Below are 14,787 nucleotides of genomic sequence, written 5' to 3' on the forward strand. Positions count from 1 at the left end.
TTTCCATGTCACATTCTTCAGGCTATTGTACTGCTGTCAGCAACATAGCAGGATTTTGAAGCATCATTTCTTATTGTTGTGGTATTGTGGATGTGACAAATGGAGGTATGCATGACTTTGTGTGGGATCTGTGGGAATGAAATTGACATTGGCCTAATATTTTATGATAACACGTAAGTGAAGCGTGCCCCATGAGGCAAAGCAATGAAAGTGATGAGGTCTCCTATTTGTTCAATGGTTACTGTGTTGCACAACTTAACTCATGCAAGTGAAATTTTCTGAGACTCAGATTTTCTGTGGGCAACTGTTAACAGTCCATGTGGCATGCATGCATATGGTGTGGTACATGTAGAAGTCACTTCAATGTAGTTTGTTGCTGGAGCCTACATGACATCATGATAATGTCTGCTAATCACAGCTGTTTTTCAGGTGTGATCAGGAACAACCTGTTTTTTCTTGTATTTGCAGGATCATCCCAGGCAAGCGAAGGAGACAGGGCAGATCCAAGTGGGGAAGCATCTGGCCATGGTACCTCCAATCAGACACCACCGACACAGAGGGACCCAGTGGCCCTAAAAGTGAGGGGAGTTCCACGGAGGACACAGGATCGACCTCATCATCTTCGGATTCTACCTCCAGTGGCCACTCCCTAATGGTGGCGGACCCATCAGGACCTGCTCCTGTACCATTCTTGTCTGCCATCCCCACCTCTATCACCACTTTCCCTGTTGCTCCCCACCCAGTTGACCGTGCCTGCTCACCCACGAGGGTGGGCGTCTCATTTGCCCCAGGTACCTCACCCCCACCCCCTGTTACCTCTGAAGCTCTGAGTGAGGAGGCTATTGACCGCCTGAGGAATATCTCTGTGGGTTCAGACTGCCATTATGAATGCCATCCAGAGTTTTGCAAGCCAACCTTAGCAGACAAATGCGTACCTGGAAGGCATTCATAGTGATATGTCTGGCCTACAGAGATCTTTTCAGGCTCTGCTCTCCTCACTGACGGCAGCCATCCACCCTCACAGCCCCCCCACACTACCTCACTCTTCACAATCCAAATTCCCTATTCCCCTACCTGTCCCAAGCACACAGATACATCCGCATGCACCCACCTAAACACACACAAGCAGCACACATAGACACAAGCACCACAAGACACACCAGCACACAGGCACTCAACAGTCACCCACGGACACCACATCAGCCACCATTTCAACAGATGCCCCCACCACTAACACACACACCACAATCACCATACCCACAGACACCAACACAACAGCCAGTGGCACATCTACCACACCCACCATACACCCAGACAACACCTCACAACACACAGACCCACACATCTCAGACACCATACCCCCAGACACCACCACAAAACCTACAGACACATCCATCACATCAACCATATCCCCAGACACCACCCCAACACACACAGACACATCCACCACATCCACCATACCCACAGATACCACCTCAACAGACACACACACCCCCACCACTCCCTCATCACCCAGCACCTCCACCTCACAGCCCTCAAGACACACAAACACCCACACTCACACACACAACAGACACCATCCAAACACAAGCATACCTCGCACAGCACACACCCAGGGCATCAACACCCACAGACAAGCCCACCACTCCCTCATCCTCCAAATCTCCAACCCCTTCTGATATCCCTAACTGTTTTCCCAAGGAGAGTTTCCTTTTTGAGCTTGCTCTTTCCCCTGTTCTCTCTAAACCCCCTTGCAAACCCAAGAGCCCCCCCCACATCCCAACCCATCCCTTCCACATCACAAACCTCCCCTGTCACACCTGCCCCTCCTGCAAATACCCATATTCCTCCCCCAAAGAAGAGGCCTGCCCCTCAGAAGCAAAGTCCCCCCAAACCCACCCATCCCAAAACTGACCCTGCCCCACCCAAGCATGACCCCTGAGGTGCCTGCCTGTCCACTTGATGCCCCTTCCTGTGTAGTTTCCCTGGCAGTGATTAGAGTCAAGATTGGGCACAATACTGTGGTTGAACTCATATGGACTGGCCAATGGCCTTTGCTCTTCAGCATTTGGATTGAATAAAACCAAGTTGTTGTTTTGTTGGGTACACATTTGTCCTGCATTACTTTTCTACCTTTTTGTTGTTCCTGAGGAACTTGAGTTGAATGCCTACAGTTGTGTGTTTCACCCTAATTGCTGATCCATTTGCTGTTGTTTGCAATATCTGACTTTGTGTGCAGTGCTTGTGTCACCCAATACAAAGGTAGATGTTCACTGTATGGATATGTGTTTGTTAATCCAATTGGATGTCATTGCATTGTGCTATGTTTGCTGTGTTAGGTATTCCATCTTGTATTTGGCCAATGTGAGCATGTCTGGTGTTAGACGTGTCCCCCTAATATGGATTGCACATTTGCCTCATGTTTGGAAGCTAGCGTTTTGTTGGTCCACACATGGAGTGTGTTCAATTTGTGCTAACATTTTTTGCATTTGACTGACCATTTTGATGTGTGTTGTACCTTGCAGCTATGTCATCTAGATGTATGGCCCATGCTGTTGCTGTTGTATGTGCTTTCTTGACTTGCACTTACACATTTGGCAGATAGGCATGTCACTAGGGTCAAATATTGTTTGTCTCTGAGATACATGAAGATATATGAAGGGCCAGTTCCTGTGCAAATGGTGTTTTAGTGGCATGTGCAATGTGAAATGTGTCCCAGGGCAGCAACCTTCCAGGGTTGCTCCTGATGCCCCCATCCCTATTGTGCAGGCATTGTTTGCATTGTGAGCTTTGGATATTTGTTTCACAAAATATTGTGCATCCCATTGACCTTGCAAAGTGATTGATGTGTGGGACCATTATAGGGATGTTTAATGGGAGGAGTATTTGTGTTCCATGTCACATCCATACATATGTGTCTTCAGTCTCATTATAGTCCAAGGCATGTGAGCAATGTAATAGTGTCAGTTGAATTGGTAGACATGATATTGTGGTGTTGCTGTTGTGCGACACAATGTTCTGTACACTTCCCTGTCCCTGTGCCTAAGATAAGCAGACATGTGTTTTGTGAAGTGTGGCAGTGCAGTGTCAGGGATTTGCCAAAAGAGGGTGTTTGGTAGCTGTGAATGTGCCATTCTTTGTGAATGACTCGGACTGTAAACACAATGTCAAGTTTACTTGGTGCCCGTAGCGTATGCCCCATAAAATGTGGATGACAACGCAACGATCTGTTGTTGAGCTTAATGACAGAGGTAGGTATGTGTTCTAACTGCCGGTTGCATCCACTGCGACGTGGATTTTGGGCTCCATCGATGAGCAGCAGCAGCGACAGGATGTGTGTTGAGCTCCATGGTGGCACAGGACATGTAACGCTGCCTGAAGGTCTGTTGCTTCCTTTAAACTCTCCGTTTCTGCCTGCTGGGATGTGGTGATTAGGCTGTCATGGTCATAATGTGCCTAGCGGAAACACTGGCTCCATTGGATGTTTGCCTGCCTTGCCACCACAGCAGTCTGCGCTGCCTGGCAGTGCTGGCGGATCTGCCAGCACTGTAATACAGTGGTCTGACCGCCAAGCCAATGGCAGTCGGAACGCTGCCATGGCGGTGCATTGACCACCAAACTCATAATCAGGCCCTAAGTATCTTTTTTGGAATTTGAAACCCTCCATCGGGTTGAGACAGAGGTTGTAGCTAAAGACAGTTCCACGAGGCCAGACATCCCTTTGGGGAAAGACCGCTGCTGCAGAAAAGAACATTGCAGGAGAAGCTGCAAAGTTAATCCGACCAGCAATAAACTTCAGGCAAATAGGCAAGCAGGTTAGCTCAGGTTCTCAGAGCGGTTTTTAGTCAAAAAATGTCTACGTCCAAAGTTTTAGAATTTGGTCATCTAGGCACCCTTAACACCACAGCCAAGGGTCCAAGACTGGTGGGACGCTATTTGGGGGCTCAGGACTCACTCAGGCAGGCTTCAGGTGCGGATTCAAAATGATGGAAGCCTTTTTTATGTCTCCGTGGCTCTGAACAGGAGACTAGAAAGCTAGCCCTTGGAGTCACTCTGCTAGTCCTGAGTTCAGGTTAAGATACAGAGCAGGCCTCTAATGGTCCAAGGCAGGGTCTAGACAGCAAAACAGTCCTTCCAGGTACAGCAAAACATTCTTGCAGAGTGCACAGCAGGTCACAGCAGCAGGTAGTCCTCTGAGAGTCCTTTGGAAGGTCCAGGAGTGAACTGTTGGTGTCCAAGGTCCTATTTTTGTATCCTCCTTCTGGAAGGTGGGAGATGTTTCTTGACAATGGCTGTGAAGTGCATGGAGTTTTCTATTCAGTTGCAAGTGGGGCTTTGGTCAGCTATGCCCCCACCATCCTGCCAGCAGATGGCCCATTCATGCACACCAAATCCCTCAATTGTGTCACTGGGAGGAATTCAAAAAGTCTAACTATCTGTCACACCCTGTTGTGTGCCCCAAGACAGGCTGCAGACACGAAAGAGCTAAGGGCAGAAAAATGCCAACTTTAAAAAGTGGCATTAAAAAAAAAAAAAAAAACTTTACCATTGACTAGGGTTTTTCATTACCCTGCTAATGACACAAACATGGAATAGCGACCTGCTTTCGAATGAAAATTTCAGGCATTTAAATGTAATAAGAAATCTCCAATGTTATCTTACGGGAGGGGTAGGCCTTACCGTAGTGAAAAATAAATTTTGGAGTTTTTCACTACCAGGGAATGTAAAGCTTAAAAGTACATGTCCAACCTCTCAACTACAATACAACCTATCCTATTGTCTACCTAGGACGTACCTTAGAGGTAACTTATTTGTAATAAAAGGTGTGTTTAGGGCTTGGCAATGGTGTTTTATTAGTAAGTTGACAGCACAGTTTAAAAGTGCATTCAAGCTGCAGTGACAGGCCTGGAACATGTTTTAAGGTGCTATGTAAGTGGGTGACCCAATTAGTGCTGTAGGTTCACTGGTGGTATTTCATTTGCAGGCCCTCTGTATATTGTATACTTCTCTACAAGTCACTTATGAGTAAAACAAATATGCCAATCGGGTATGTGTCAATTTAACCATGTTTTAGGGGAGTGAGCCCAAGCATTTAAGCACTGGTAAGCAGAGGTAAAGTCCACAGAGTCCTAGGGCTAACAAAAATGAATTCAATAAAAAGTTGAAGGAAAAAGGCAAAACAGTTTGTGATGGACCTGCAGAGAGGCCTAAGTCAACACCCTTTCTGTGTGATCACTGAAATCTAGTTCTTGGGGTAGCCTCCCTCCCACTGGGTGTTGGTGCCAGCCTTGTTGGGGGAACAAAGGACTGCCTTCTGTAGGTTTCACCTTATGTTTTGTTGTGAAAGGGCAGGCTCTTTTATTAGTTTATACATTTTCTGGGTCCATACAATGTGGTATTCCTTCAAATGGAAATAAAACACCTCTCCACAACCTTGATATTGTTTTGTTCTTGGAGCATTTTTCACACCTCATTATTAACACGCTCTGGGCAGCCAGCTATCAGAAGAGTAATGCTAATGAACTTATTAAATGTTCAGACATATCAAAAGTATCTTTCCATTAGTTTAGTTTGCAAAACTGTTAAAATCAACAATCTATGCTATTTTCATTAGACACAATACTGCAATAGGGGACAGTTTTGTGCTTTAATACAAATGATTAGATACATATAATTTACAATGTGTTTTATTAGGAATAACCCACATTGTATCTAAATAATTATTTTGCTAAGGAACTATATAAATGTCTCGCAAATTATAATGTTTTATGCATCAGAAGAAAATCAGAGCTGTGTCACTTCTTCACACATGTCCCTTCATTTGATTTTCAAATTGTGAAGATCTGATGTACATTCATTGACATTAGACACATCTTCCCAATCAATAGAAGCTTTGACTGAAATACTGTGAAGCATGGCACATACTGCAGTCATTTTGCACACCACCTCAGGAGTGTGTAGCCCTCGACCTCCAGCTCAATCCAAGCAGCTGAACCTAGATTCAAAATTCCGATTGTCCATTCAATGATATTCCTGTTTTTTTATGGTATGGTCAAATTATATCTCTTTTGACCTTCATTTTGTGGATTCTGAATTGAGATCATAAGTCAAGGTTGAAGAGCATAACCTAATAATAAACATATGAAGTGTTAAATATAATTAATACAAACATTTAAATGTAAGATAAATCACACAAAGGACAACATATATATTTCAAAGATATGTTTCTTCATTTTAAAAAAAACATATGTCACCTGTCCAACAAAATTATGATTTAGACACTCTATAAAATGTTGTTATATCCTTGAACTTCGTAACAACATGGCTGCATCTACATAAAACATACTCAGATTGAAAGGCAAATTACTGCCCATTATGTAATGGTATGACACTGTGCATTTCTTAATAAGACGTATATGTTATAGATTCAAACCCATCATTGAATGTAAAACATAATGCTTGAATGACGTTAAAACACAGGGCCTGATTTAGAGTTTGGGGAACAGGTCACTCCGTCACAAACATGACAGCTATCCCATCTACCTCATTACAGGTACCATAGTGCACTTGTAATAAGGTGGATGGGGTATTCGTCACATCTGTGAGGAAGTAACCCATCTGCCAGACTCTAAATCAGGCCCACAGTCATCATAAAACATTAAACCATTTCCTGTTATTTGATGTGTTCAGTTCATTATTGAAGTTTATTTACAAAATATTACATATCATCAAAGATGAGTTGTGTGTGGAAAAAAAGTTACATTCATCAAGCAACCATTAAGTACTAAATCTGACAGTATGAAGAGTATATTTAAAATCAGTTTAAAAACCTTAATGCCTTGTCAACACAAGGTACAGAGATGGCCACTGGTACATTAGAAATGTCAAAAAGTGATTGCAGGTTGTGTATAACAACGAGAAGCATTTTGTCCATGAATATACCGTTGTATGATACTTCATTGCTGGCACCCAAATATACTAACTTAAAATGTAATTACATACATATATAAATGTTAAAGGAATAACAACAACAAATGTAAATATACATCTATTTAAATATGCCTTGAACGCTTTAAGTTATATTATTATAAAAACATTTATTTTGTATTTATAATGTTAGTTTTAACAAAATAGTAAATTGAATGTATTGATATAATAATCTAACAAATACATAACAAAATAATTTACTAACTAAAAGAAAATGTCCATATACCCCAATCTGGAAGTGACAATTAATATTCGAGTGTCTGAAGATGTATGAATAATGGGCATCTACAGGACATTTTGCAACAATATTTGTGAAACAGCATTGAAAATCCATAACAACTTGCACATTGATGAAGTAATTGTGCTCTGGTTTATATATATGTGTGCAGTTGCTGCTGGAAGTACTATTAGCATGTGAGTACAGTCTAACACATGGGGAATTTGTGCAATCTGATCAAATCCTTGCGTGTTCAGAATTTGCAAGAGTTTTTGGATAAGATAGAAATTTTGATGATGGTATCTAGTACAGTGGAAAAAAAGAAGAAAGCTACCCAGGGAAATACCAGTCATCCTGACACAAGTAATTTAAAATGTTCCAGATGCAAGCAGATGAAGTAGTGACCGCAGCTTCATGTGGTGGTATTCCATGTGAGCGTCCAGTGTTGGATTACAAAGTGGCCCAATTTTGTCCAGTAAACTAAAGCTGTTTTCTTTCCTCAGTCGGCAATATTTAATCACATCCTCCTCCTTTTGGTCAATTAAGCTGATCCACTGTCGAAATATCATCTTCTTCCTCATTCTTTGAAAATTGCATTGTCGCAGATGCTGACTGACTCTCAAAATGACAATTTCCATGACTGCCAATGAATGTGTGATGAAGTATGTGATGCTTCTAAATATATTGTGCCAGTCGTGCTAGTTTTTGCATCTTCTAGGACCGTTCATAGATTTTTCACACAATTTGACCTTTGCGCTATACTGCTTGAGTCTGCGTTACAGTAGTAAATATAATTTTTGGGGTTTTGTGTTTGAACACCCACCTAGCATACATAAAAAGGTGTTGATGTGATGCAGCGCATGCAAAACTGCCCCTGTACCACTATGTAAATATAACATAACAAATTGCTTTTTCTTTCCTGATGCACTTAAGATGCAAGAGCTTTGTAAATATGGGCCTGGATAAACATTTATTGTTCAATTTCTTAATCTATTTTTTATTCAGCAGAATATATAACAAAGGGACGATGGAATATCAGCCAGTAGAAATTCGTTGTACAGCAAAAAACAATAACAAAGACATTAGCAGCCAATCAAACTTATTTAGGTCCCTCTCTTAACCTAAGCAGCAAGAACTAAGCAACATAGCAGTATTATAGTGCATTATCGATTAAACAATAACACTTGATTTCATTATATCCTAAACAAAGTGCATAAGTGCTTAGTGCAAATCATTTTAAACCTTGTAAAACCGAATCCCAGATGCCTAACATTGCAAGTGGCATTGCCCAATAAACTGCTTTGAAAATACAAGGCAACAAGTGTGGAAAATACAGAGAAGACCAATTGATGCAAAAGTGCTGTTGTGCAAAAGCCTACGAATTCGCTAAGCACTAAAATAAAGGGGCATATTTATACTCCGTTTGCGCCGAATTAGCGTCGTTTTTTTCGACGCAAATTCGGCGCAAAACTAACGCCATATTTATACTTTGGCGTTAGACGCGTCTAGCGCCAAAGTATGGGCAAATAGCGTAATTTCTTTGCGTGAACGCCTTCCTTGCGTTAATGAGATGCAAGGAAGGAGTTCCCGTCTAAAAAAATGACGGCGACGCAAATGCGTCGTATTTATACTCCCGGGCAAAAATCACGCCCGGGAGTGGGCGGGTCAAAAAACCCCGCATTTGCGCCACTTTTTAACACCTGGGTCAGGGTAGGCGTAAATGAGCCCACAGGTGCCCTCCCATGCCCCCAGGGACCCCCCCTGCCACCCTTTCCCACCCCAGGAGGACACCCAAGGATGGAGGGACCCACCCCAGGGACATTCAGGTAAGTTCAGGTAAGTATAAAAAAAAATTTATTATTATTTTTTTTTGGCATAGGGGGGCCTGATTTGTGCCCCCCTACATGCCACAATGCCCAATGACCATGCCCAGGGGACATAAGTTCCCTGGGCATGGCCATTGGGCAAGGGGGCATGACTCATGTCTTTACTAAGACAGGAGTCATGTAAATGGCGTCTGGGCGTCGTTTAAAATGGCGCAAATCGGGTTAAGACGATTTTTTAGCGTCAACCTGACTTGTGCCATTTTAAGACGCCCTAACGCCATTTTTCCCAACGCCGGCGCTGCCTGGTGTACGTGGTTTTTTTCCACGCACACCAGGCAGCGCCGGTCTGCTTGCGCCGGCTAACGCCATTCAATAAATACGGCGCCCGCATGGTGCTTCAGAATGGCGTTAGCCGGCGCAAAATTTTTTGACGCTAAACTGCGTTAGCTCAGTTTAGCGTCAAAAAGTATAAATACGGGCCAAAATGCCTAGTGTTAGAGATTGTACAACAGCTAGAGCACTTTTAAAAAGTCAAAGACGAGGTCCGTGGTATAGCAATTGTCAATGAAAGTATACCGATAAGGATCTTAATGTGACAAGCATAGATTGGCTATAGGGCTGCATTATATGGACACGTCTCAAATGCTGAGCATATTGCTAAAAACCTCGGGAGGCTCCCCACATGGCCTGCATATGCCTCCTGTAATGATTTGGTTCTCATCATTTTCGCATACCAATGATCAATAGTTGGAATATCTTTTTAGGCTACGTTTAACCGCTATAGCAATAGAAAGAAAATATTGCATATTTTTGTTGACATAACTAATGGAGTATTTTGAGTCAAATAAAACACGATTGTAAATTGGACAAGATTATTACATTCTTGAAATAACATATTCCAAAATTGATAAAGCGCTGGGCAAAATAAAAAAAAAATGCAACCCATCCCCCGAGACATTTGATCGACACCGAAAATACTGATCAGGAAATGCATCCAGCATATTGTACAAGGTATGGGGGCATACTATGCAAATCATCTGAACATAAAAAGCACCCTTTTCAAATTAGCAGCTCTCAAGGATGTATAACCAGTCTCAGAAATGTATTGCTATTCCCCCTTTGTTCCCTTGAATCTGGTCGTTCTGTAAATTTTGTCCAGAAATTTGTGGACCAAATTTGACTCTAAGGTCATATTTATACTCTGTTTGTGCCGAATTTGCGCCGTTTGTTTTGATGCAAATTCGGCGCATACTCCATATTTATATTTTGATGTTAGGCACGTCTAACATCAAAATATAGGGGTTTGCAGCATTTTTGGATGCGTGCACCTACCTTGCGTCAATGAGATGCAAGGTAGGTTTTCCCATCTAAAAAATGGTGCTATCTCCATAGCCCCATATTTATCCCCCATGCTAAAATGACGCACGGGTGGAGGAGGGACCAAATAATGGTGCAAAGCTTGCTTTTCACCATTATTTAACGCCTGGGTCAGACCAGTCATTAGGAGACCTGTGGACCCATTCCATGGTTAAACACCATGGAATGGGTCCACAGGTGTCCTCCCCAAGCCCCAGGAACATCGTCACCCCCACCAGAGGGACACCGGAGGATGGGGAACCCCACCGCAGGTAAGTCTGGGTAAGTATTTTTTTATTTTTGCCATCGGGGCCCTAACTTGAGGCCCCCTGCATGGCACGGGGTGCAATGGCCATGCCCAGGGGACACACCTGTCACCTGTGCTGGCCATTGGGGTGGTGGGCAGAACTCCTGTCTTTTCTAAGACAGGAGTCATGTTATTGGTGGTTGTGCGCCAGAAAATGTTGCTAGTCTGGTTAGAGGCATTTTTTTTGCCTCTAACCAGGCTAGCTTCATTTTCTGACAAACAACCCCCTCCTTTTTGCCTCAAAACTGCGTTTGAGCAGTTTTGCGACAAAAAGCATTAATCTGGGCCTGTGTTTTTAAGTATTACCCAGTACCAGTTACCACCACCAGTTAATTTGCTCTTAACTAAGAGAGTAATCATGGCATGTGTCTCTTTGCTCGGCTCCTAATAATTTGCTATTAGAAAGCTTGCTATCTGCCTGAAACTAAATATTAACTGGCGGGTTTCTATCCCGAGTTGTAAAATTTCCTCTTTCCATGTTATTCGCCTCCCACCAATTAAAGAAAAAAATCCCATCCTGGCGAACCCCGTGATCTTCCAAGATTGCAGAACTGATTTGGGCAATGTAAGACCTAACAATCTGTAGTCCTGCATCAAGGTGAACTGGTGACATACTGGAACCTGTCAGGTGTAAAATGTCTTAATACGGTGTTCAAACGCCTGGAGTGCTTTGTACCTCCTCTTTTTAGGGAGATTTTCTGTCTTTAAAACAGGCTGGTAAATCGTTTGCAGACTTGTTAACCATATTAATTAATATACAATTATCAAATGCGTCTATTTCTGATGAGAGTCGAACCATATTGTCTAGAAGGGCAGCCTGGTAATAAATCTGAAAATGCAGCAGGGCGAGTCCTCCTTGAGATTTGGCTAGTTGTAGGACTGACATTTTGACCCTTGGCCATTTGTCATTCCATATGAACTTTTGAAAAAACTGATATAATTCTTTAAAATATGATGAATTGATTTTAATAGGGGGATTAAAAGAAATAATAATAATAGCAGAATCGTCCTTTTAATTAAGGCCACCCTGCAAATCAATAATAGAGGAATTACAGTCTGTCTATCTAATAATGTTTTAATTTTAAAAAACATAGTTTTGTGATTTAATTGAAATAATTATGTATAATTATTGGTAACATAAATGCCTAAATAATGAATAGGACAGTGGGGTGCAAACTGAAACTGTGAAGCTTGAGGAAGATCTGTGGGTGAGGAGTTAAACAGTAAAATTTCAGTTTTAGTTTGATTCAGTTTGTAGCCCCCTACTTCAGATATACTCTGAAATTGCATTCATCAGCCATTGGATACTGCCCCTGTCAGCTTTTAAATAAAGCATTATGTCATTGGCAAAGAGTTTGATATTTGACATCCCTTCTAGAGATGGAATGATTGATTAGTTATTACATAATCTCACCGTTAAGGGCCCTATCAAGAAAGTAACAAGCATTTGCAATGCAATAAGTTTCAGGTTTGCTCGAGTTAGAGCTATTAGCGTAGTCCATTCTAACTTGCCATGTAAATTGAAAATGAAAAGTAAAACAGTTGACATAAGTGAGCCGATTCTAAGCGCCACGGCCGCCATGAGCATGAGAGTGAAGGAGGGACACAAAAGGAGAAAGAAGTTCGCTCACAGTCAAACGTGTTGACAAAAGTGCAATTATCCATGTAACAGGGTCGATGGCCAAGGTGGTAACAAAACTGCTCCTAGGAGGGACAAACGTAAAGCATTTACCAATGATAACGAATGATTTTTGGAAGGCAAGTCCATGAACAAGTGATAGTGATGGGCATGCAGTGGGCATGGTTAAAAGCCCACACATAGATTTCAACAGGCCAGAGCGCTTGCGCGCTCGATCTAAAAAGACTGGGGACATCGGGCAACCCTGGCGGGTACCTCTTTTGATTTTCACCAGGCTTACTTCCTTAGAATTTGTTTTTTAAAAAACTTTATTTTTGCATTCATGGTAGTCAAACAAAAAAAGAAAGCAAAAGAAAATACACAACATATAGTGCATGTTATCAAGTGCAGGTGCTATATGATGCATCAATCTGCCAGACAGTGAGGGCCAATACAGGGTAAACGATATTACATATACCAAGTCCGGGAGCTAGCACAAGTGAGCGTTTCCCAGATCCTCAATTGGTAGCCTCAGCTCTCTTACACAACCAGTCTCTGCAGACCCTCATGTCTCCTGGTCTCTCTGGTCTGAATCAGTGTTTGAGTCACTAGGCTCATTAAAATTGTCCAACACCGACCCCCAGGCTGCCTGATCCTCAGCAGCATTTTCATCAGTGGGGAAAATCACAGGTGCTGTTTCTCTGTGACCCCTCCCCCCCACACTCAATAACATTCCTAATCCACAGGTCCTCACTCAGCACCTGGGACCCCATCAAACTGATGGCCACTCAGCAGCAACTGTAGGAACTTGTACAGTATCTTGGGTCCCTTGGGTTTCGCTATCATGCCTAGCAGGCAAGCCCCGTGCATTTGGAGAATAGACACCACTCTCCCCCAGAAATCCTGCACCCCAATGCACTGCCATGCCAGGTGTAGAAATGTAGCACTCTCCACAGCACACACACCTCACTGCCCTGCTGGGATATATGCTATTTAATCTGGACGTAGTCACACAGGTGCGGTGTAAATAATTGAAGTGCAATAGTTTAAACCTGATTGAGGACCTTCTCAGCATTCATCACTAAAATAGCTGCGTTCTCTTGATTGTTAGAGAAATAGTTATTAGCTTGCATCAGAACATTTGTATTTGCAGTGATTTGCTGATTTGGCAAAAAGCCACTTTGGTCCTTGTGGATCATAGTTTGTGCTATGAGAATAATTTCTAATGTCCATATTTTAGCGAATAATTTAGGGCCAGATGTACGAAGCATTTTTCCCGTCGCAAATAGCTAATCACCGGAAAAATGATTTTTTCTATGTATCAAAGCAAAATGCGACTCAGTAACTTGTTTACCAAATGGCATTTTACTTTTGCGATTCAGTATTAGGAATGGGTGTGTTTAGGATGCCCCTTCCTAATACCGAATCGCACTGGCATGTAGGAATGTTTTGTAACTGTGAATGCAGTTGCAAAACATTCACAGTTACCACCAACTTCAAGTTGGTTGCAACCCATTCGCAAAAGGGAAGGGGTCCCTAGGGACCCCTTCCCCTTTGTGTCTGGAAGAGTAAATATTTTTTCACAGCAGGTAGTGGTCCTACGGACCACTGCCTACTCTGAAAAAATGAAAAGAAAACTTTTAATTTTTTTGTGAAAAAAGGATGCATTTAAAAAAAAAAAAAAACGGCTTTATTTCAAAGCAGTCGCAGACATGGTGGTCTGCTGATCCCAGCAGGCCACCATACCTGTGAGTGCGGCCATTCCCAATGGGGGTCGCAAATTGCAACCTACCTCATGAATATTGATACGGTAGGTCTTTGTGACCCCATTGGGAATCGCTAAATGTGTCTGAGACACATTCGTACATTTCATTTTGAGAGTATATAATTGTGACTTGCACAAAGTCACAATTAGAGATCGCAAAATGAAATGGACATACATCTGGCCCTTAGAGTCAGAATTCAAGAGACTAATAGGTCTATAGGAACTGACATTCATGGGTAATTTATCTTTTTTGAGAACGCTAACTGTAATTCATTCTTTTAAGGATTTAAGAATATTTGTTCCCTCCCTGATTTGATTAAATAAATCAGAAAAGGGAACAACTCCTTTGCAAACAGCTTGTACACCTCGGTGGGAATGCCAACGTTCCCACAGGCTTTTGCAGTGGGCATATTTTTAAGTGCGTTCGCCACTTCTACTACCTTAAATTTATCTAGGAATTCATCTTTTTTCCCCCTCACCACCTGAAGTAAAGGGAGTGAAATAAAATATTGTTCCAGCCTAGATACCGAGACTAAATCAGTCCAGCAGTACAAGTTAAAAGTTTTGTTCAAGGGTCAATTCCACCTGCTTTCTTCTGTTGAAGAGACCCAAGACTTATTGCATAAATTGAAAATTAATTTATAGTTGAGGTTGAGGATGTAGCGTACATTTCTCTGTAGGTCCACAATAATGGATGTTTCTTGTTTGTGT

Source organism: Pleurodeles waltl, chromosome 3_1 (genome assembly GCF_031143425.1).
Source record: "Pleurodeles waltl isolate 20211129_DDA chromosome 3_1, aPleWal1.hap1.20221129, whole genome shotgun sequence".
NCBI classification, from domain to species: domain Eukaryota; kingdom Metazoa; phylum Chordata; class Amphibia; order Caudata; family Salamandridae; genus Pleurodeles; species Pleurodeles waltl.